This window comes from Pan paniscus, chromosome 8 (assembly GCF_029289425.2).
Source record: "Pan paniscus chromosome 8, NHGRI_mPanPan1-v2.0_pri, whole genome shotgun sequence".
Lineage (NCBI taxonomy): Eukaryota > Metazoa > Chordata > Mammalia > Primates > Hominidae > Pan > Pan paniscus.
Window position 1 is genome coordinate 124,802,090 of NC_073257.2, and position 24,083 is coordinate 124,826,172.

Below are 24,083 nucleotides of genomic sequence, written 5' to 3' on the forward strand. Positions count from 1 at the left end.
CCCAGGAGGTGGAGGTTGCAGTGAGCTGAGATCGCAGCACTGCACTCCAGTCTGGGAAACAGAGTGAGACTCCATCACCAAAAAAGAAAAAAAGAAAAAAGAAAAATTAGCCAGGCATGATGGTGCACGCCTGTAGTCCCAGCTACTCAGCCAGCTGAGGTAGGAGGATCTCTTGAGCCCAGGAGGCAGAGGCTGCAGTGAGCCAAGACCACACCACTGTATTCCAGCCTGGGCCACACAGCAAGACTGTGTCTCAAAAAAAAAAAAAAAAAAAAAAAAATATATATATATATATATATGTCATCCCAGCACTTTGGGAGGCTGAGGCGGGTGGATCACAAGATCAGGATATCGAGACTATCCTGGCTAACACAGTGAAACCCCGTCTCTACTAAAAATACTAAAAAAATTAGCCGGGCATGGTGGCACGCGCCTGTAGTCCCAGCTACTCGGGGGGCTGAGGCAGGAGAATGGCGTGAACCCAGGAGGCGGAGCTTGCAGTGAGCTGAGATCGTGCCACTGCACTCCAGCCTGGGTGACAGAGTGAGACTCCGTCTCAAAAAAAAAAAAAAAAAAAAAAAAAAAAATCAGAAGCCTGACTTTTTTGGCCCCATTCTCTCCCTTGGAAATGGACCCTAAAATCTATGGACAGCAGCTTTCTGAGTCTTTTGGGAGACTCTGAACTAAAGTGGTAAGAATCACTTCACTGGCCCGATTACCTGCTCCCACATTGCTCCTAGAATAAAGACCCAAATCCCTAACCCAGCCTCTGAGACGTTGTGTGGCCTAGCAGGGCCTCTAAGTATGATTGTGTAGGTGTGCCCTGCACAAGAACATTTGGCTGAGAGATGAATGAGGGCTGAAATCCAGTCCTCACTCCAGTAGCCAAGCATAGGCCCCACATCTTTGTTTGCCTGGAGAGATTGCCTTTTCTAGAGTCACTGGGCTTGCAGCAAGTTCTGGATCCAGCTCTTGCTCCCTTTCCATTGCCAGGTCCCAGAGGTACTTGTGCCCTTTTCCACTGGCCTTCTCAGAGTTCCCCAGACACACTGTTATCTACAGCCACCAGAGCAAGCCACGTCAGTACTGAGTGGCTTGAAAGGATGATATGATATTTATTTTGCTCACAGATCTGAAATCCAGGCAGCGCTCACTCCACTTGGCATCTGCTGCAGTGGCTCAGAGGCTGGGTCTGGAGTCATCTGAAGGCCCTTTCACTCTTGTGTCTGGAGGGCAATTGGCCCTTGCCAGCTGGGACTTTTCCACGTGGCTCCATGGGTGCCTCACAGCATGGTCCTGGGTCCCAAGAAGACGAGATAGAACATTTTTAGATTTAGCCTCAGAAGTCACATGGCATCACATCTGCAGTAGGCCCACTGGATTCAAGGGGACACAGACCTTCATCTCTCCATGGGTGAGTGTGGCCTCATGTTGCAGGAAGAGCTATGGAGTATCACAAAGTGATGCAGCCATCTTTAGAAAATGCACTCTGCCACACACACTTGCTTCCTTAGGCCACAGGGCCTTTGGACATCCTATTTCTTCCACAGGGAGCGCTCTTTCCCCTCTTCCCCTAATTAAAGTCTACTCATCTTTTACATCTCAGCTGGGTTATCATTTCTTCAGGGAACCCTTCCCTGAGCTCCCCAACCAGGTCAGTTCCCCTAGTTTATGCTTACTTATTCCTCCTCAAGGAGTGTCACAGTTATATTTTACATATGTGTGCATGCATATAATATATGCATGTAATTTTGTGCTCTTTTATACACATAAACACAGCATATCAATGCCTGTCTTAATTAGATGGTAAGCCTCATAAAAAGAGGAACTGTAGAGTTTGTTGGATTTTGTTCATTGCTCTATCCTCAATGCCTACTGTAAGGACTAGAATACAGCGGGTCTCATATATTTGTTGAATAAAAAAATGCATGGATACTCAAGGCTGGATTTTGGAGCTTCCTATGCTGATGGCTGTGTTACCCCCGGGGCAGGATCCTTAAACTCAGGAAAAAGAGATTCAGAGGAAGATACTTCTGAGCTTGATGCTGGAATAGCAGCTGATCTCAACTTTGGGAGTTACATCAATGTTCATCTCAACAGAATGAATCCCTCCTGCCCAGCTCCCACAGACTTGCTTACAAATGCTAATGAGTTCATTTCATTTGTCTCTACCCAGCAACCCAGGTAGTACCAGCCTCCCAAAGGGAATTAGGGAAGACTTGGAATACTAGGAAAAATACAGGACTAATGAATAGTTTCCATGTGGGACCCAGCCCCGCCTCCAGCTCCTTTGTCAGAGGTGGCAGAGATCTTCAACCTGTTCTGACTTTGCACTCAGATTAACAAAACATGCACTGCTAGGGGCACATAGATTCTTTCACCAGGCAAAGGTGTTTGGGTTCAGCAAGATTACACCCTAATTATAAAGGAGGAGAAAATGGGGCAGAGTCTGCAGTGGGGATGGGAAGGATTTTTAGAAAGGGCATGGATAAAGAAAAAAAAGGTTAATAACCAAGTTTGCTGTGAAATTAAAACTTCATGACATATTTGTCCAGACCCTGCCGAACATTTGCAAACCTCTCTTTGGGAAGCAAGAGAGACACAGTCAACAGGGAGAAACTGCAGGGTGGGAACCAATTTCCTCCTAGATCTACTCTGGGGAAAATCTGGAAGCCCAGGACTGCCAGAGACCATCTTCATGTTCTCATTCATGTTCAGACCCCAGCTTTTGAGGGCCTAAAAGCAGCTCAGGCCTTGTTCCACCTTTCTCAGGGAAAATCTGTGCACCCTGTAAAAATATTAACTAATCCTACCTGAGCAGGAGTTCTTTTTTTGTTTTGTTTTTTTGAAGTGGAGTCTTGCTCTGTTGCCCAGGCTGGAGTGCAATGGCATGATCTTGGCTCACTGCTACCTTTACCTCCTGGGTTCAAGCAATTCTCCTGCCTCAGCCTTCTGAGTAGCTGGGATTCCAGGTGTGCACCACCACACTTAGATAATTTTTTTGTATTTTTATTAGAGATGGGATTTCATCATGTTGGCCAGGTTGGTCTCAAACTCCTGACCTGAAATGATCTGCCTTGGCCTCCCAAAATGCTGGGATTACAGGCGTAAGCCACTGCGCCCGGCAAGAGCAGGAGTTCTTAACCTTTTTGTGTGTCATGGTCCCCTCTGACCATCTAGTGAAGGATATGGACATTTTCTCAGGCTCCATATTTTGTTTTAAATGCATTAAATACAATACATAGGATTGATTGCAGATTTCTGCTACTGACCAAGATGGAGTAATAGAGATCAGAGTTACCCTACCTGAAAAAGCCAGGTGAAGTATATGCAACAACAGTTTTCAAAACATTGACAATTGGGTAACATAGGGCAGCTGATCCCCAAGGGATGAGAAATAAACGAGGTGACCGCTATGACATTGCCCAGCTTGGGGACACAGGAGAGTGTCTCAACTGTGGCACAAAGATGAGGAGCTCGTGGTGTCGCTGGGCTGAGAAGGAAAAGCTAGGAGAGAGGGGAGGCCAAGGTGGTGGGAGTTTGCAAAATATCAAAGAGGAGAGAATTTCACAGAGAACTCTGGAAATCTGGAGAGGGTCTCCCTGGAGTCTTCAGCTGAGTCCTGATTAGCACATGTACATGAAGAAACTATGCGAGACCAGAAAAAGAACCAGCAAAAGGAACAGAGAGAACTCACATAGGGTCAGGTATAGTTCCTGTTCTCATCAATCAGAGTAGAAAACCTCATAATCCACAGGGCATAAGGTAGAGTACTCTGAATAATTTTGTCTCAGTAGTTGGAAAAATTTAGGTTGAAACTAACTGCTGCTCTGTTCTCACCCAACAAGGCTTGAAAACAAGACTGAAAAAATCAGACTGATTCTAAGTAACTTAACCATGCCCCAGAATAAAGCTCAAGAATAATTAGAGTATTTGTGAAAATACAGAAAATATCCAGCACTCAAAAAGGTAAAATTCACGATGTCTGATGTGTGACAACTATCAGGCATGCAAAGAATTAGGGAAAGACAACCAATAGTGAGTATAAAAATTACTCAATCAAAACTGAATCAGAAATGATGCAGAGGACAGAATTAGCAGACAGGAACAATGGAAGTTATATTCAAGAAGCTAGAGGAACAATTAAGCATATTAAGTAGAGACATCAAAGATATTTTTAAAAATCTTAATAAGAATTCTAAAGATGAAAACTATAATGTCTAAGATGTAAAGTACATTAGATCAGATTAACAGCAGATTACACACTGCAGAGAATGATTAATGAACTTACAGACGTAATAGAAACTAAAGTAAAACACAAAGGAAAAAAGACTTATAAAAAATTTACAAGAATCATTGAGCTATAGGAAAACTTCAAGTAGCCCAATACATGTGTAACTAGAGTCTTCAAATGATAAAGTATTTGAAGAAATAATGTTCAAAAACTTTTCCTATTTGATGGAAAATATGAACTCAAAGATCCAAGAAGCAGGCCAGGAGCAGTGGCTCATGCCTCTAATCCCAGCACTTTGGGAGGCTGAGGCAGGTGGATCGCTTGAGTTCAGGAGTTCAAGACCAGCCTGGGCAACATGGTGAGACCCCATCTCTACTAAAAATGCAAAAAAAAAATAGCCAGGTGTGGTGATGTGTGCCTGTGGTCCCAGCTACTTGGGAGGCTGAGGTGAGAAGATCCCTTGAGCCTGGGAAGCGGAGGTTGCGGTGAGCTGAGATGGCACCACTGCACTCCAGCTTGGATGATAGAGAAAGACCCTGTCTCAGAAAAACAAACCAAAAAATATCCAAGAAGCTCAATAAATCCCAAGCACACACACTCAAAATAAATAAAATTACAGTGAGGCATATCTTAATAGAATTGCCTAAAACCGGTAATAAAGAGAAAATTTTTCAAGAAGCATTGTTTCTATGCACATAGACACAAAGATAAGAATAACAGTAGAATTCTTGTTAGAAACAATGCAAACCAGAAGACAGTGAAGCAAAATCTTTAAAGAACTGAAAGAAAAAAAAAACCCCAACACTGATAAGTTAGAATTTTATAGTTAGCAAAAAGATCTTTCAAAAATGAAAGCAAATAACCAAAGACGGCAAATAAGCATATGAAAAGATGTTCAACATCATATAAAACTAGGGAATTGCAGTTTAAAAGGAATAATGAGATACTACTATACATCTATTAGAATGGTTGAAATCCAAAAATACTGAAAATATCAAATGCTGACAAGGACGTGGCATAACAGGGACTCTCGTTCATTGTTGGTACTGGATGGGAGCCATTTTGGAAGACAGTTTAGCACTTTGGAAGGCAATTCTTACAAAACTAATCATAACTCTTACCATGTGATCCAGCAACCATACACCCTGGTATTTATCCAAATAAGCTGAAAATTTTGTCCACATAAAAACCTGCACACAAATGTTTATAGCAACTTTGATCATAATTACCAAACCGTGGAAGCAACCAAGATGCTCTTTAGTAGATGAATGGATAAATAAACTGTGGTACATCCAGACAATGGAATATTATTCAGCACTAAAAAGAAAAGAGCTGCCAAGCCATAAAAAGACATGGAGGAAACTTAAATGTAAATTACGAAGTGAAAGAAGCCAATGTGAAAAAGATATGTGCTATACGAATCCAACCTTATGACCATCTGGAAAAGGCAGAACTATAAAGACAGTAAAAAGATTAGTGGTTGCCAGGTGTTGGGGGAGAGGGAAGGATAAATAGGCAGAGCACAGAGGATTTTTAGGGAAGTGAAATTATTCTATGTAAAATGATAATGGTGAATACATGCTATTGTACATTTGTCAAAACTCATAGAATGAACAAGAGTAGACCCTAATGAGAATGATGAAATTTGAGTGGTAATGATGTGTCAATGTATGTTCATCAATTATAACAAATATGCAACTCTGGTGCAGGATGTTGATAGTGGGAGAGGCTGTGCATGTGTTGAGGCAGGAGAACATATGGGAAATATCTGTACCTTCTGCTCAATTTTGATGTGAACCTAAAACTGCTCTAAAGAATAAAGTCGGCCGGGTGCGGTGGCTCACGCCTGTAATCCAGCACTTTGGGAGGCCAAGGTGGGCGGATCACGAGGTCAGGAGATCGAGACCATCCTGGCTAACACAGTGAAACCCCGTCTCTACTAAAAATACAAAAAAATTAGCCAGGTGCGGTGGCACGCGCCTGTAATCCCAGCTACTCAGGAGGCTGAGGCAGGAAAATCGCTTGAACCCGGGAGGCAAAGGTTGCAGTGAGCTGAGATCGCGCCACTGCACTCCAGCCTGGGCAACAGAGTGAAACTCCATCTCAAACAAACAAACAAGCAAAGAATAAAGTCTATCTTTTTAAAATGAAAGTGAAATAAACACTTTATCAGACATACAAAATTTGAAAGAATTCATCACCAGCAGATCCATACTACAAGAAATGTTAAGGGAAATTCTTCAGGCAGAAGGAAAATTTCATCGGTTGGAAATCCAGATCTACATGAAGGAATAAAGAGTATCAGAAACATTAATTACATGGGTAAATATCTGACTTTTTCCTTATTATGTAAATCTATGTAAAAGATATTTGACTGTTTAAAGCAAAATTAACAATGTATTATAGGGTTTATAAGATACGTGGTGGTAAAATGTGTGGCAATAATGACACAGAGACTGGGTGAGGATAAATGGAAGTATGTGATTGTAAGTTTCTCATACTGTATGTAGAAAGGTATAATATCATTTGAAGGTAGACAGTGATAAGTTAAAGATATATACCGTCAACCCTAAAGCAATCATCAAAATAACAAAACAAAGAGTTATAGCTATAAGCCAACAAACGTGATAAAATGACATCATAAAAATGTTCAGTTCATTCAAAAGAAGGTAAAAAAGAGGGGAAAAAAACCCCAAAGAACAGAAATAACAAATAGAAAATAAATGGCAAGACGATATATTTAAACCCAGCCATAGCAATACTCACATTAATGTAAATGGTCTGAACATTTCAATTGGTTCGGGTGTGGTGGCTCACGCCTATAGTCCCAGAACTTTGGGAGGACAAAGGGGGGCAGATCACTTGAGGCCAGGAGTTCAAGACAAGCCTGGTCAGCATGGTGAAACCCTGTCTCTACTAAAAATACAAAAATTAGTCAGGTGTGGTGGCACACGCCTGTAGTCCCAGCTACTTGGGAGACAGAGGCACGAGAATCACTTGCACCAGGGAGGCGAAGGTTGCAGTGAGCCGAGATAATGCCACTTCACTCCAGCTTGGGCGACAGAACAAAACTCTGTCTCAAGAAAAAAAAGAAAAAAAAAAGCAGTTAAAAATAATTAATTAAAAAACCCCACAGGATTAGCCCAATTACATTGAAATGCAGCTATGAAAATATTTTTTAAAAATAAATTTGCAGCCAGGCGCAGTGGCTCACTCCTGTAATCCCAGCACTTTGGGAGGCTGAGGTGGGAGGATCACCTGAGGTCAGGAGTTTCAGACCAGCATGGCCAACATGGCGAAACCCCGTTTCTACTAAAAATACAAAAATTAGCTGGGCATGGTGGTACAGACCTGTAATCTCAGGTACTTGGGAGGCTGAGGCAAGAGAATCACTTGAACTCGGGAGGTAGAGGTTGCAGTGAGCCGAAATCACACCACTGCACTCCAGCCTGGGTGACAGAGCCAGATTCTGTCTCGAGAAAAAAAGAAAGAAAGAAAGAAAGAAAGAAAGAAAGAAAGAAAGAAAGAAAGAAAGAAAGAAAGAAAGAAAGAAATGAAGTAGGCCAGAGTTAAGTAGAGCCTGGAGCTACTAGGAACCATGGGGTAGTTAAGTAGAGCCTGGAGCTGCTATGGACCCTGGGGCCTCCTGCAATGCCTAGATCCCTTGTCTTGTGGAAGTTGCAATGGGTCTGGTGGGACAACAGCCATCAATGCTGGTGGTCAGTATTGGAGGCTGGGGCTCCCTAGGGAGGGTGGAGTGTTCCACGTTGAGAAGGACCAGGGTAGGAAGAGCCAGAATGAACTCTAATCCCCAAGAGAGTCTGGGTCCAGTGGGAAATCACGACTACTTGATACATCCCAATAAAAAGAGCCTGCCTGGGCCAACAGAAGGGGCCAGAAACCAGGAACGGGGGTTCTGGGTGATTACCAGGGATGGAGTGAAACAGCCCTCAAGAGCCCAAGGGTAAGGATAGTGGGTTGGGTTTGTTTGTTTTCTTTTTTTTTCTTTTTTTTTGGTCTAGCTTCTGGAACAGCACTAAAAGTCTCCAGATGACAGATATTGGAAATCATGGGTGAGGTTGCAACCTTTACATCACCTTCCCCAGACTAAGGAATTAGTAGCTGGATGTTAGCAATGTGATTGATGATTCATTGGAAGAGCTAGTGAGGCCAGCAAAGCAGAACAGTTATGATACAATCAGGTATCATAAAAGTCATTCATAGTTTATTACTTGTCCTGTTACTGACATTTTAGCTGCCCCAGGGATTTTCGAGTCACTCCAGGTGACTAGACAATGCATCTTTTCCACCACGGACTTGGCTGGAATGTAGGCTCTTACTTGGCTCAGGGACCTGCTACTCACATAGGAACCAGATTTCAGCCTCTCCCTGTGAACCTTCAGAGATTCCCCAAAGGAGTAATACTGTGAGCATGCTCCCACCTCCCTAGCCAGACTCTGGGGGACAGGCACCAAGTACCAGCCTGAAAAGCAAATCTGCGGTAGACCTTGCTTCTAAGGCAAGGGACTTTGAAAAGATGCTATGGATGTTGGCAGGAGCCTCACATGGATCTGGGCAGACCACAGGGTGTAAGGTATTAGACTGCGTGCTCTGAGTGAATGACTGCCATGCCAAGTTCAAGTTTTAAATTCTTAGCATCTAGTACAATACCTTGGCACATATGAAGATGCTTTGTAATTCTTTTTAAATTGAACTGAACTATCTAATGGTGATATTAGTGTATGTGAACATAGATTCTGTAGAATTGTGAAGCTGGGAAATAATTTAAATATTAATTGGGAGGTACATACCATAGACAAAAAAAAAAAAAAAATGTCCAGTGGATCTAAATGTGAAAGATAAAACAAAATTCTTCTAGAAGGCAACATATGGGAATATGTTTATGCCCTTGGGGTAGGTAATGATTTCTCACATAACACATATACTCACAAAAGCAATAACCATAAAGGTTACTAATATTAAAAACCTCTGGGCCGGGCGCAGTGGCTCATGCCTGTAATCCCAGAACTTTGTGAAGTTGAGGGGGGTGGATCACTTGAGGTCAGGAGTTCGAGACCAGCCTGGCCAACATGGTGAAACCGTGTCTCTACTAAAAATGCAAAAATTAGCCGGGCATGGTGGCGCATGCCTGTAGTCCCAGCTACTCGGGAGGCTAAGGATGGAGAATCACTTGAACCCAGGAGACAGAGGTTGCAGTGAGCTGAGATCGTGCCATTGCACTCTAGGCTAGGCGACAGAGTGAAACCCCGTCTCAAAAACAAACAAACAAAAAAAACAAACAAACAAAAAAACAAACCCAAAAAACTTCTGTTCATCAAAATGCACCATTATGAGAATGAGAAGGCAAGCAATACAGAAGGTATTTGTAAAACCTATGTCTGATAAAGGACTCATATGTAGACTATGTAAAGAATTCTTATAAATCAAATGGAAAGAGATGGACCACCTATTTTTTGAAATGGACGAAAGACTTGAACAGGCATTTCACTAAAGAGGATATCTAAATAGCCAATATGTGTGTGAAAAGATGCTCAACATCATTAGTTAACAAGGAAATGCAGATTAAAACCAATGATATACCACCGTACACTCACCATAAAAGGGGAAAAACTGACCATACCAAGTACAGCAATTGCATCTCTCTGTACATTCTTGTATAACTGGTTCAACAATTTTTGAAGAATTTTGGTACTATCTATTAAAGTGAGCTTATTGTCACATTCCAGATGTCACAATGCATTCATATATGAACATGTGCAAGAATATTCATAGCAACCCTGTTTATCTTGGCTAAAACCAACCTAATGTTTAAGCTACAGAAGATGGGATAAGTACATTTATCTTCATTGTACATGTATTTGTGCATAAAAACACATATATGTACACACACATATATTTACAATGTACAAGTAATAAATGTATATTCATTGTATGTTATAAATTTATATAAACATTGTACACAATGGAATACTATACAGTGAAGAAAACGACTACTGCTACATTGTTGCATCTCACAGATAAAATGTTAAGTAAAAGAAGCTGTAATGTTTTGTGTTAGTAGAGATGGGGTTTCACCATGTAGCACCACTGCACTCCAGACTGGGAGACAGAGCAAGACTCTGAGGAAATTGACACTCTGAGACACACTTTGAGACTCTGTCTCAAAAAAAAAAAAAAAAAAAAAAAGAAGCTGGAATCAAAAGAGCATGTACTGTATGATTCCATTTATACAATACACAAGAACAGGTCAAACTAATCTAGACTTATAAAAGTCAGAATAGGCCGGGTGCGGTGCCTCACGCCTGTAATCCCAGCACTTCGGGAGGCCAAGGCGAGCAGATTATCTGAGGTCAGGAGTTCAAGACCAGCCTGGCCAAGATGGTGAAACCCTATCTCTACTAAAAATACAAAACATTCGCTGGGCATGGTGGTGGGCACCTGTAATCCCAGCTACTCGGGAGGCTGAGGCAGGAGAATTGCTTGAACCCGGGAGGTGGAAGTTGCAGTGAGCCGAGATCGCACCATTGCGTTCCAGCCTGGGCAACAAGAGTGAAAGTCTGTCTCAAAAAAAAAAAAAAAAAAAAAAAAGGCAAAATAATGGTTACTTTTTGGGTAGGACTGCCAGATATAAATACAGGCCACCCAGTTAAATTTGAATTTCAGAAAAACAGCAAATAATTTTTTAGTATAAATATGTTTCATGTAATATTTTTATTTGCTAAATCTAGCAACCTTATTTTGGGAGAATATCTATTTGGAGGGTATGCAAGGATTGTTTATGTGGTTCTGGTAATATTCTAGATGGTAAGTTGCATGGGCATGTGCATTTGTAAACATTCATAAGGTGAATATTTTAATATTTTTTTTTTTTTTTTTTTGAGACGGAGTCTCGCTTTGTCACCCTGGCTGGAGTGCAGTGGCACAATCTCAGCCCACTGCAAGCTCCGCCTCCTGGGTTCACGCCATTCTCCTGCCTCAGCCTCCGGAGTAGCTGGGACTACAGGCACCCACCACCCTGCCCGGCTAATTTTTTTGTATTTTTAGTAGAGATGGGGTTTCACCATGTTAGCCAGGATGGTCTCAATCTGCTGACCTCGTGATCTGCCCGTCTTGGCCTCCCAAAGTGCTGGGATTACAGGCGTGAGCCACCGTGCCCTGCCAAATATTTAAAATTTTTGCACTTTATGATATGAATGTTACACTCTAACAAAAATGTATTTATTATTACTATTATTATTATTATCATCATTATTATTTTGAGATGGAGTTTTGCCTTGTTGCCCAGGCTGGAGTGCAGTAGCGTGATCTCAGCTCACTGCAACGTCTGCCTCCTGGGTTCAAGTGATTCTCCTGCCTCAGCCTCCCGAGTAGCTGGGACTACAGGTGTGTGCCACCATGCCCAGCTAATTTTTGTGTTTTTAGAAGAGACAAGGTTTCGTCATGTTGGCCAGGCTGGTCTCAAACTCCTGACCTCAAGTGATCCACTTGCCTCGGCCTCCCAAAGTGCTGAGATTACAGGCATGAGCCCCCACACCTGGCCTAACAAAAATGTTTTTAAAATTAAAAGAGAGGTAGAGCAATATAGGAAGAGTCAAGAATCCTGGGTTCAAATCCCAGCTTTTACTGACTACAGTGAGTTTGGTCAAGCTTTTCGAGGTCTTAGTTTTTTCATCTGTAAGATGGAAACAGTTTTAACAAGAGATACTTCTACTAACTCCATTTTATGTAAGAGAAAATGGAAGTGTGCCTTCTGCTTTGCTACTGGAAAGTGCTTCTTAAATTGTAAAAGATTCAACAAATCTAAGACGTTACGTATGATTATTTAGGACAGAAGATTTTAATACAAAGTCTAGGGATTATTTGCAAAAATTTAAATGTCAGTGCATTTTCCTGGTGAGACAGCCTAAATCTAGCTTTGGATTCTCAAAGGGGTTTCTGACAACCTTCCCTACAAGTTGAAAAGTTAGGGCCCGGCACGTTGGCTCACGCCTGTAATCCCAGCACTTTGGGAGGCCAAGGCGGGTGGATCACCTGATGTCAGGAGTTTGAAACCGGCCTGGCCAACACAGTGAAATCCAGTCTCTACTAAAAATACAAAAATTAGCTGGGTGTGGTAGTGTGCACCTGTAATCCCAGCTATTTGGGAGGCTGAGGTGAGAGAATCTCTTGAACCCGGGGTGGACGTTGCAGTGAGCTGAGATTGCGCCACTGCACTCCAACCTGGGCAACAAGAGCGAAACTCCATCTCTACATAAATACATAAATAAATAAAAGTTAGAAGACCCTTGGTCGGAAGAAGACCATCCATCCCAGAGTAAGCAGTAGTAGCCTTGACTGGACTACTGTGACCTGGAGTTCCTTTCTTCCCCTTTGTCCTAGCCTTCCTTCTTTCCTTCCTTTTCATTGCAAAGCAGGCCACTTTGGGAAGCCACCATTCAGTTGCCTCCCTTTTGTAAGCAGGGTCTAGGGGTGGAGGATGGCAGTCCTTCCTCACCGGGAGCTATGCTCTTGCTTAATTAGTGTTTGCCAAGGGCTGCAGATTATTAAATTACTAGTCAATTGTGATGAAGCCTTGGGGGCTTTCGAAATCTATGTGCTGCCCTAACTGGATGGGAGGGACTTGCCTGAAGGGACAGGGAGAGGAGGGTGTTTGGAGTCGCTCTTTTGGTGGGGCTGCCCCTCCCAGTGGATAGCACCACAAAGAGATCCCAAAGGGTCTTTGCTGCTACTGTCCAGCTTATCTTTGGGGCCTGAAAGCCACCATTAGGGATGTGTTTGATTTGAGTTTAGGCACCTTTCCTTTGTATAATGCAGCTGTTCTTGAGAGGATTAACTGGGAGGGATAGGATAACAGTGATAAGAGCTAAGGTCTACTGGGCTCTCCCAAGGAGCCAGAACTATGCTAAATCCTGGTATTCCATCCCCATCTGGAGAGGGGAGGCAAGAAAGGGAAACTGCCGCATTGAAAGACGTAGAAATCAAGGCAACTCTACATGTTATTTCACTGAATCCTCGTAATAACACTCACACGTAGATATTACAACCCTGTTTTACAGATAAGGGAAGAGAGTCAGAGTGATTTATGGAGGGGCCCAAGGTCACGCATCCACACAGGGCAAGATCCACACGATCCAAGATTTCAGTCCTGCTGCTGAGGCCAAGAGGCTCCCCCGAGCAGGGCACGGGTTCTCAACAGGACTGTGGGGGCTGGGGAGAGTCACAGTTGGAAAAAACTTCCCAGGCCATTCTAATACAGCCCCTGGTTGGCTGGGGGAGTTGGGATTGGGGAGAAGGGATTGTGGCATCCCCCTAACCAGTTAGAGAACTGATTTACTAAAGTGAATCTAAAGTATATCACATTTCTAAGGCGGGGCACAGTGGCTCATGCCCATAATCCCAGCACTTTAGGAGGCTGAAGTGGGTGGATGACTTGAGGCCGGGAATTGGAGACCAGCCTGGCCAACATGGTGAAACTCTGTCTCTACTAAAAATACAAAAATTAGCCAGACATGGTGGTACACACCTGTCCCAGCTACTCGGGAGGCTGAGGCAGGAGAACTACTTGAACCTAGGAGGCGGAGGCTGCAGTGAGCCAAGATCGCACCACTGCACTTCAGCCTGGGAGATGGAGCAAGACTCGGTGTCAAAAATAAATAAATAAATAAATAAATAAATAAATAAATTGCGGTGGCTCACCCCTGTAATCCTAGCACTTTGGGAGGCCGAGGCGGGTGGATCACTTGGGGTCAGGAGTTAGTGACCAGCCTGGCCAACATGATGAAACCCCATCTCTACTAAAAATACAAAAATTAGGTGGGCATGGTGGCACGTGCCTGTAGTCCCAGCTACTCAGGAGGCTGAGGCAGGAGAATTGCTTGAATCCAGGAGGTAGAGGTTGCAGTGAGCTGAGACTGTGCCACTGCACTCCAGCCTGGGTGACAGAGGGAGACTTCGTCTCGAAAGAAAGGAAGGAAGGAAGGAAGGGGAAAGAAAGAAAGAGAAAGAGAATGAGAAAGAAAGAAAGAAAGAAAGAGGAAGGAAGGAAGGAGAAAGAAAGAAAGAGAAAGGAAGGAAGGAAGGAGAAAGAAAGAGAGAGAGAGAGAAAGAAATAAAGAAAGAAAAGAAAGAAAGAAAAAGAAAATAACATTTCTTCCAGAGAGGGGATTCCATGTAGAGCAGTGGTTCTCTAAGTGAGGATGATTTTATACTCTCCCTCCCCACCCACCATTCCTCCCCGCTCCCCTCCCCCCACAACCTGCTGGGGATGTGTGACAATTTCTGGAGACATCTGTTATTATCACAACCCCTGGGGGAGTGAGGAGGGTCTGGCAACTAGTGGGCAGAAACTAAGAGTGCTGTCCAATACCTAACACGCATAGGACAGCCCCTGACAACAAAAACTTATTCAGTCCAAAACATCAATAGCGCTAAGCTTGAGAAACCCTGGGGGAGAGTAAAGGGTGCTGTTTTGGGGTGGGGGGTGAGGAAGGGGCAAAGCTGGGGAGAGAGCTCTGGAGATCCCAGAAAAAAGCCTAAGTAGGGGAGGAATGGATGGACAAATGTTAACTTCACAGCGTAGCCGGGTGTGAGTTTTGCTTTAAAGAAATCTATTTATATTTTGCCAAGATCCCCTTTATACTCCCAGGGTGTCACAGAAAATCGTGAGGATGAGTCTGTCATTGGGTTGACCAGAATCCAGGAGCAAAAAAAAGATCTGGACTGGGAGACAGGAAACCTGCATTCCAGTCCTGGTCTGGCCACTTACCAACTATGGGACACTGGGCCACCCTGGATCTCTTGGAGTCTCAGTTTCTTTTCCTGTAAAATGGGGGTAATTATATTTGTTCTCTCTATCTCACAAGGTGTTTTAAGCAGCAAGCGGGACAGTCTATAAGAAACGGCTTTTGGAAGGACAATCCCTGTTAGGCCGTTCTTGCACTGCAGTAAGGAGATACCTGAGACTGGGCAATTTATAAAGAAAAGGGGCTTACTTGGCTCAGAGTTCTTCAGGGTATACAGGAAGCGCAGCACTGACATTGCTGGGCTTCTGGAAAGGTTGCAGGGAGCTTTTGATGATCATGGCGGAAGGCAAAGGGGGAGCAGGCATGTCACATGGTGAAAGCAAGAGCAAGCGAAAGAGAGTGAATGGGAGGGGGGTGCCACACGCTTTTTAATGACCAGATCTCACTCACTATGATGAAGACAGCGCCAAGCCATTACAGCACCAAGCCATGAGGGATCAGCCCCCATGATCCAAACACCTCCCACCAGGCCCCATCTCCAGCACTGGGGATTACAATTCAACCTGAGACTTGGGAGGGGCAAATATCCAACTCTATCAATCTCCTTACAGGACAGAGGATGCTGCGGTTGTGAAATCTGTATGCAGGTCTCCAAGCACATTTGGATAAGTGGGATTAATCAGTTTTTTAAATTTTTTTTACTTTTTTTTTTTTTGAGACAGAGTCTTGCTCTGTCTCCCAGGCTAGAGTGCAGCGGTGCGATCTTGGCTCACCGCTACCTCTGCCTTCTATGCTTAAGTGATTCTCCTGCCTCACTCCTGAATAGTTGGGATTACAGGCACCTGCCACCATGCCCGGCTAATTTTTATAATTTTAGTAGAGAAAGGGTTTCACCATGTTGGCCAGGCTGGTCTCGAACTCCTGACCTCAAATGATCCACCTGCCTTGGCCTCCCAAAGTGCTCGGATTACAGTTGCGAACCACTGCACCTGGCCCATCATTTATTTTCAAACTGAAGGAGTGAAATTAAATATTTTGTCACTGGGTGCGATGGTTCACGCTTGGAATCCCGGTACTTTGGGAGGACAAGGCAGGTGAATCACGAGGTCAGCAGACCAAGACCATCCTGGCCAACGTGGTGAAACCCTGTCTCTACTAAAAATACAAAAATTAGCCGGGCGTGGTGTCGTGTGCCTGTAGTCCCAGCTTCTCAGGAGGCTGAGGCAGGAAAATCACTTGAACCCGGGAGGCGAAGGTTGCAATGAGCCAAGATCGTGCCATTGCACTCCAGCCTGGGCAACAGTGTGAGACTCTGTCTCAAAAATAAATAAATAAATAAAAATAAAAATAAATATTTTGTCATCCACATGCTTTGAAATTCAAGCATGACAGTAAAATTGACAGAGGTTTAAAATTATATATCAGGTGCAGTGTTAATGATGGCTACCTTAAAATTTCCCCAACTTGTGTGAGAGGTATGGATATAAGAGAAGAGGAAGAAAGTCAAAGCATTTATCTCTCAAAATAGAGCATTACTTTCATCCTGATGGCACAAATAATCCATGCCTAGTTGTGAAAAAATGATAATAATAAAAGACAACATAGGAAAGTATGAAAATGAAAGCAAAGGCTGGGTGCACTGGCTCACATCTGTAATCCCAGTGCTTTGGGAGGCTGAGGTGGGAGGATTGCTTGAGTCTAGGAGTTTGAGACCAGCTTAGGCAACATAGCGAGACTTTGTCTCTAAAAATGAAAAATATGGCCAGGAGCAGTGGCTCACGCCTGTAATCCCAGCACTTTGGGAGGCTGAGGCAGGCGGATCACCTGAGGTCAGGAGTTCGAGACCAGCCTGACCAACATGGTGAAACCCCGTCTCTAGTAAAAATACAAAAAATTAGCCGGGCGTGATGGCGGGCGCCTGTAATCCCAGCTACTCATGAGGCTGAGGCAGGAGAATCGCTTGAACCCAGGAGGTGAAGGTTGTGGTGAGCCTAGATAGCACCACTGCACTCCAGCCTTGTTGACAGAGTGAGACTCTGTCTCCAAAAATAAATAAATAAATAAACAAATAAATAAAAATTAAAAAGAAAAGTTAGTCGGTGTGGTGGTGCATGTCTATAGACCTAACTACTTGGTAAGCTAAAATGGGAGGATTGCTTGGGTCCAGGAGTTCGAGGCTGTAGTGAGATAGAATTGTGCCACTGTACTGCAGCCTGGGTGACAGAGCAAGGACCTGTCTCAAAATAAGTAAATAAACAAACAAACAAACCAAACAGAAAATGAAAGTAAAAATTTTCCCGAATTCTATCATCTAGGGGGAAAAAGTGCTGTGGACATTTTGAAGCAAATGTCTCCAAATATTTTTACTTTTTAATATTTTTTTGAGACAGAGTCTTGCTCTGTCGCCCAGGCTGGAGTGCAGTGGCGCAATCTCAGCTCACTGCAACCTCTGCCTCCTGGGTTCAAGTGATTCTCTTGCCTCAGCCTCCCAGGGGGAGGCCACCATGCCCTGCTAATTTTTGTATTTTTTAGTAGAGATGGGGTTTCACCATGTTGGCCAGGCTGGTCTTGAACTCCTGACCTCAAGTGATCCGCCTACCTCGGCCTCCCAAAGTCAAATATTTTTAAAGAATAATTACATTAAAAAAAGAATTCTACAGTATATGCTTTTTTGTAACCAGCAATAATATAGCATGAACATCCAGAAGATAACGTTAGAAAGATGCTTCTTGTATAAAGGGGTGTGTGAGGTGCCTTCGAAGAAGAAAAGACAGAAAGACATTAACATCAGATCCTTCCCTAAGAAATGTTCTCTCTGGCTTCCAGATAGAGTTTGGGTGGGTGGCAGGGCCAGGAGGGTCTCACAGGCATATAGATGCCATCACTTATGGCCTTTAGCCCCTAATGCACATTGATTGGAAGGAGAATGGGAAGTGGTGGGGCCCAGGAGGCCTCTTCAGATTCTTCCTGGCCTAAGACTTGGGTTTCTTTAGAAGCATAGTCCTTTGCAGAATGAGAACAAGGAAACTGCATCCCTGTGCTGTCAACAGACTATCAGGAACCTTGGCCACCCTTAAAAAGCACAGGGAGGATTTCCAACAGTGTGTGAAGTCATTAGAAATTCAGTGTGTGGGGACACAGGCAAAGAGAAACACCACATCTCCATAGGTGGGGGTGCTGGGAGGGGCTCCCGTGTTTCTTATGGAGTTTGGGGGTTATTATAAGCCCTCACTCTCAGCATCCTGGAACCTTTAATAACGATTAATGCTCTCCTTCTTGCTCTAGGTATTTACAGCATGCCCTCAGGCTACCCAGAACCGGTGTTTGCTAAAGATGGCAGTCCACTGGAAGCCTCTCTTACTGTTGCTAAACCTTGTGCTGCATATTGTTGTCTATACTGAGACCCAAACTCACTCTGGATCCTGGAACTCATTCACTGAAACTTCTTCCCTTTCCTCATCCAAATGAGTGTTTTGTTAGGAAACGTAATCCATCCATACTAATTTGGAATTTGCAGAAACATTTGGGATTTTGCAAGGGAGGAGAGTTGCTGATTCTAATCCAGTCTCAAGTGATTCGGTCAACATAGATTTAGTATTTTCTCAAGACAGTTTGGGGCTGATACTGCTGTGGATTCCTAGTGAGGACCAAACCTGAAATCTTCACACTATGGACCTGAGTTTCCTTGGATATTTTACCTCCTCCCATCCCATATTGCTTCTGGCCAGATGCAGGTGTGTCAGCCCACACCTAGATGAATTTCAAGGGGGAACAATGGCATCATCCTCTCCTGAAGTTTCACCTGCTCTGTCGCTTGAACACACGTAAGCCACCTTGTGAGACTGTTCAATACCGGGGGACATAGTATCTGTCTCATTTTAAGGTGCCCATGTTTTAGTGGAAGGTGCTTTGCTATCTGTGACATTTTTGAATACAGCAATGGATTTGAGTGGGCAAAGCTGCTCTGTAAGACAGGGTGGGGTCATTGAAGCCATTTTAAAAAGAGAAAACAAAAGAAAACCTCAGGCATTTTAATATGTTAAATACGCATCCAATTATTAATTCTAAAGACTTCTACAAATCAACCTAGATGAAACTTTTTTCACCTTTTTCCTGCCTCTTTTCCCCTTCTCAGAAACATTTAGACCTACCCTATGGCAATGACTATTGGGAAGTCTCTGCCCTGTATATCAGGGTAGCACAAATAATTCAGCATAAAGCAGCCCAGTTACTGTAGCTTGGCATTAGGATAAGTATATCTTAAGAAAGTTCTTATGCAGACTTGGCTTCAGGCAATAAAACGTCATAGACGTATAACTGTAGCGAGTGAAATTTCTAGGGAGCAAATTAGGCTGAAAACATCTTCTAGAGACAGCTAGAAAGGAATTGTACACCACCCCAAAATAAGGCAAGTTATGCAGTAAATGTTTCATTTATTGGCCTTCTTCCATTACTATTAGGGTTAAAAGACATCTTGTCAATAAGAAAAGTATATTTATGGAGGACTGATGTCTTTCAGAAAGCTGTTCCTGTCACAAATGCCTATAGCAGTGGTAATCGGCTTATGAAGGCAGGTGATGAAACCCTGTACAGATGCATACATCTCCCCATTAACCCTTGGATCATCAGGTATTATTGTCACTTTATTACCTGGACCTGTTATTAGCTGAAGCAAGGTGATCAAGCCGGGCACTTCAGAAAAATGTCAGAACAGAAGAGTGTTCCTCAGGGTTTCAAGGGGAGAGAGTATGTGTCTCTCCAAGTCCCTTCACAGAGTCTTTGGGGGGATAGAGGATGCCTGTGAAGTGGGCGCTTTTGCCTAACCCTTCCTCTTGCTAAATTTGAAAACTCTTGGGTGTCCAATTTTTTAACGTTCCTATGTTGGCTAAGGGAGTAGCTTTCCTCAAGGTCCAAATAAGGAACCATCACCCACGCAGAACAAAAAGCAAACAGAAAATCTCACAGTGGAATCAGGACTTTGGCTTCTAAACATTTCCCCATTTTATAGCTTCCTTATGTTTTCAGATTCTTTTTTTGGCTTCCTTTAGCACACTCCCGGCATAGATAAGTCCAACACAGTGGGGTAACAGATCATCCATCTTGGAGCCCAGATCTTTAAAGAAAAATCACACAGGAACACAAATACACACACCCACACATGTACATATCACTGTCAAGGGTAACTTAGTAGAATCTTGCCGAGTGATTGGGGGAGCTGAATATGGTTGTCAACATGTATTCCCCACTTCGGGTAAATCTGACAGACTAGCCTTGTTTTTCTCAAATTCCAGAGCCAAGCTTTCAATATGGTTTGTCTTCTTTGCTGGTGTGCGTGAATCTCTGAGCCATAACTGGGGCGTGTGGTGAAACGATGGAATCGTGGACTTTTAAATATTAACAAGCAATTTAAAAAAGCCCATTCCAACCACCTCATCCACCAGGTGAGACAAGACGAAGGGGCCGCGGGTGACACAGCCTGTGGCCAGCCTATTTCTGCAGTCCCCTGTCAGGCACATTCCTGTATTTCAATGGGCACCTAACACTTCACCATATCTCCCCCATGGGGAACCAACACTTAAAAGGTGATTTGTGTAAACCGAAACCTCCTTTTCATGCTCATTGATAGGGATAAACAAGGAAGCACCTCTGGAAGAGGTAACACCACTCACTTAAGTTTTAAGGTATCAGCATGTATCCAAAGAGAAGGATTTAATCAAGGGAGGGCTGAAGGAGAGGAGAAAACAGAAGAGAAGCAGCAGAAGGGCAGTGGATGAAGAGGGCGAGGTCAAAGTCAGAGAGGCCTAGGGACAGCTACTTACAGTTCAGGACCTGGACTGGCGCCAGGAATGGACTCCAAGGGGTGAGGGCCCAGCTTCTCCTTGCCTTCCTCCCAAAATATGCAGAGACCTAACTGGATTCCAAGGGATGAGGGCACAGCTTCTCCCCCCTCCCACCCATTTCCCAACATGCAGAGCCCATGGTGGCAAAATCCCCTGGCTCAGGCTAAAGTCAGAACTGGTCTGCTTTCCTGTGTTTTTCAAATCTCTGCCATTTGGGCAGAACGCTTGGTCCTATAAACCAGGAGTCATCAGTATCCACAGAGAAGTTGCCTCAGCACTTGGACCCAAGTCAACTGTGTTTAAAATTTCACACCAAATCTATAAATTACACATTCACATTGTGGGCCAGCCTACCTTTTTTTCAAATAGTATTCAAGGTATTTTTCTTTTTTTTCTTTCTTTTTTTTTTTTTTTTTTTGAGACGGAGTCTCGCTCTGTTGCCCAGGCTGGAGTGCAGTGGTGCCATCACGGCTCACTGCAAGCTCCGCCTCCCGGGTTCACGCCATTCTCCTGCCTCAGCCTTCCGAGTAGCTGGGACTACAGGCACCCGCCACCACGCCTGGTTAATTTTTTGTATTTTTAGTAGAGACGGTGTTTCACTGTGTTAGCCAGGATGGTCTCGATCTCCTGATCTCGTGATCCGTCCGCCTTGGCCTCCCAAAGTGCTGGGATTACAGGCATGAGCCACTGCGCCCGGCTATTCAAGGTATTTTTCAATACCTTGCTGCCTGGCTACTGCAGTGCCAATTCTGCCATTCCCTCCCCCTCCTCAATTCAGGCATCACCTGAGGGACTTGCAGAGCATCAGGGATCTGGCCCCTCTGAGATCTTGCTGGTCTGCTCAAGCCTTTGTACAGCACCAGGCAACGAAATTAAATGTGGGACATGCACTATCACAGAATAACTTTTTAATTGCTTAATTAAATCAGAGATTTAAGGAAGGAGAGATTCAAAAGAGTTCCCTTTGAATGAGAAAAATAAGGATATGCCAAAATGGATAAAGTTACTAATCATGGGAACAAAGCCCTTAGTATTTACATATGATAAAAATGCAGGCCAGTATAGTAAAATCAGTAAGTACATTCTTCAAAATTTCAATTCAGTATATTCCTGAGATTTTATTATACAGGTAGTACTATAAAGAACATAGAAGACCTCATTATCCAACTTAATTCAGACCAGGGTTTGATTAAAAAAATAAAAAACAAAAAACTACCACACAGGACAAAGAAATTGCCATAAAGTTGAGTTCCTATAAATGTGTTCCAGTTTAAGTAACTAAGTCCCTAAAATGAGCCTTAGTAAAGTCTACGCTGCATATAGACAGACTTAGGCACATCAAGTATACAGGTGACAATTAGCAAGTGTATAAAGCTATGGTCATTTGGCTAAATGTGTAAATCTAAAGGCAACCAAGTAAAAGACCTAAAAAAGGAAACTGTTAAGTCCATTTGTACATGGATTTAACAGTGAAGCATTTCATTCTTCATGTTTTCACTTGGTGTCTTGAAATAATCCCCTTTCTGTCTCCACTCTCCCTCTTAGACACTGCGCCTGCCTTATTTATTTATGAAGTCTGAAGGTTAGTCCTACCTGCTGAGACTAATTAGCCCTTTGCTTTGTATCCTAGGCAATCCTGTCTGATTAAATGTACACATTTGTTTTACTTCTTTTCAGGCTCCTTCTCACTCTACTTCTGATATTCTGATTCATATCAAAGTTGGGAGTTACAGTGATTCTCCTCTGCCTCCCCCCCAACCCATTTTTATTTTGCCTGCATCTTATTCTTTAGTGTGCAAATGTGGTTGTGATTTTTTTCCAGTGCAGGGGAATTCGTTGGCCTTGTCAATCTCGGTATCATTATTTTTAGTAGTCTTCTTTCTGAGACTTTAGCCTATAAAACAGTTTTGCTGAAACCTCAAACTCTCTAAATATTACATGGCAAATTTGCTTTCTTTTGGAAACCTCGGTGCTGATGGGCCAGCTGAAGTGCAGGTGAGCTTTTTCAGGGAAGGATGGGACAACAGTACATCCTGGACTCTAGACTAATACTACTCCTAAGAGGCAATTTGCTAAATCCTACTGATTTATTTTTTTCTTTTTTCTCTTTTTCATGTTGTAGTGTCCAGTCTACTTCTTACTGGGTATTTGCAAAAATGAATCCTCTTGCTCTATCACCCAGGAACATTGTGTTTTGGGAGCTGGGTCTTTCCTCTTTAACATAATTCCATTCCCCATTTTGTAGCAAATCAGTCTGCTCCTCCTCTAATACCTAAAAGTCAACAAATACCTGCCTCAAGCCCCAGGTTTCCCATCTTCTCCCGAAGGTCTTCTAGCATCGGTTTGGTTAGCAATTTCCTGCCAGAGCCACCTACATCTTGATTATTTTGGTCAGTCTTTCGGGGATTTCATTTCAGACCCCCTTCGAGAAACACTGTAGCCCAACTGATCCCAGGGGTTGGTGAACTTTCAGTTTTATTTTCCCTGACGGTGTTAACGCCCAAACTTTTCACCCCCTAAGTCAAAAAGGACTTTGACTCTAGCTCATTTCCTACTACCTCCAACGTCAGTTAAAAAAAAAAAAAAAGCAAAACACCACTCTACATTTAAAAGAATCATATATTTTTCCTTAAGGATACTTTTAATGTTTCTGACATTTAGCATTTGTTTTTTGCATAAAAAGTCGTTTTGGCATATTCATCCTAGTGGGACTTAACATTTCATGAAATGATTCACTACTAATAAACAAAAAAGGGAGGAGGGAGGCCTCATGGGTTAATAGTTTCTTTCATTGTAGATGACCAGGAACTGGGACTTAACATTTCATGAAATGATTCACTACTAATAAACAAAAAAGGGAGGAGGGAGGCCTCATGGGTTAATAGTTTCTTTCATTGTAGATGACCAGGAACTTTGACCAGCCCCTTCACTTCCCCAAGCTCTCTGAAAGTGGAGGGTTGATCTTTCCTTTTGACCACTTTTGTCGCATCCCGCCTAAGGGTGGCTGATTTCACTGCTGAATAACCACCAATCACCCCCCACCCCCTCCCCCAGCCACCACCTTCTCAAATACTACCCTTCCTTTTCCCCCTCCCTTAAGACTTATTTCTAATATTTCTAAAGTGCACTGTTTTGGGCCTCTCCCCATCCCCGCCCCCCAAGTGGGCTTTCCTTCCGCTTTCCTCGGCTCGGATTCCTGACTTGGTCGCCACCCACTTCTCCTCCTCTCCCACCCCGCATTGTCTT

At 43.4% G+C, this 24,083-nt stretch overlaps 1 protein-coding gene across 2 annotated transcripts in view; it reads left to right on the forward strand.

Annotated features, from left to right (window-relative positions):
* VTI1A (vesicle transport through interaction with t-SNAREs 1A) overlaps window positions 1–23,766 on the forward strand; it is a 503,528-nt gene extending 479,762 nt beyond the window's left edge. For both annotated transcript variants that reach the window (XR_008619831.2, XR_004664855.3), the window contains one exon: window positions 18,283–23,766. The gene's annotated coding sequence lies outside the window, so the exon portion shown is untranslated. The remainder of the gene's footprint in view (window positions 1–18,282) is intronic.
* The last annotated feature ends 317 nt before the right edge of the window (window positions 23,767–24,083 follow it).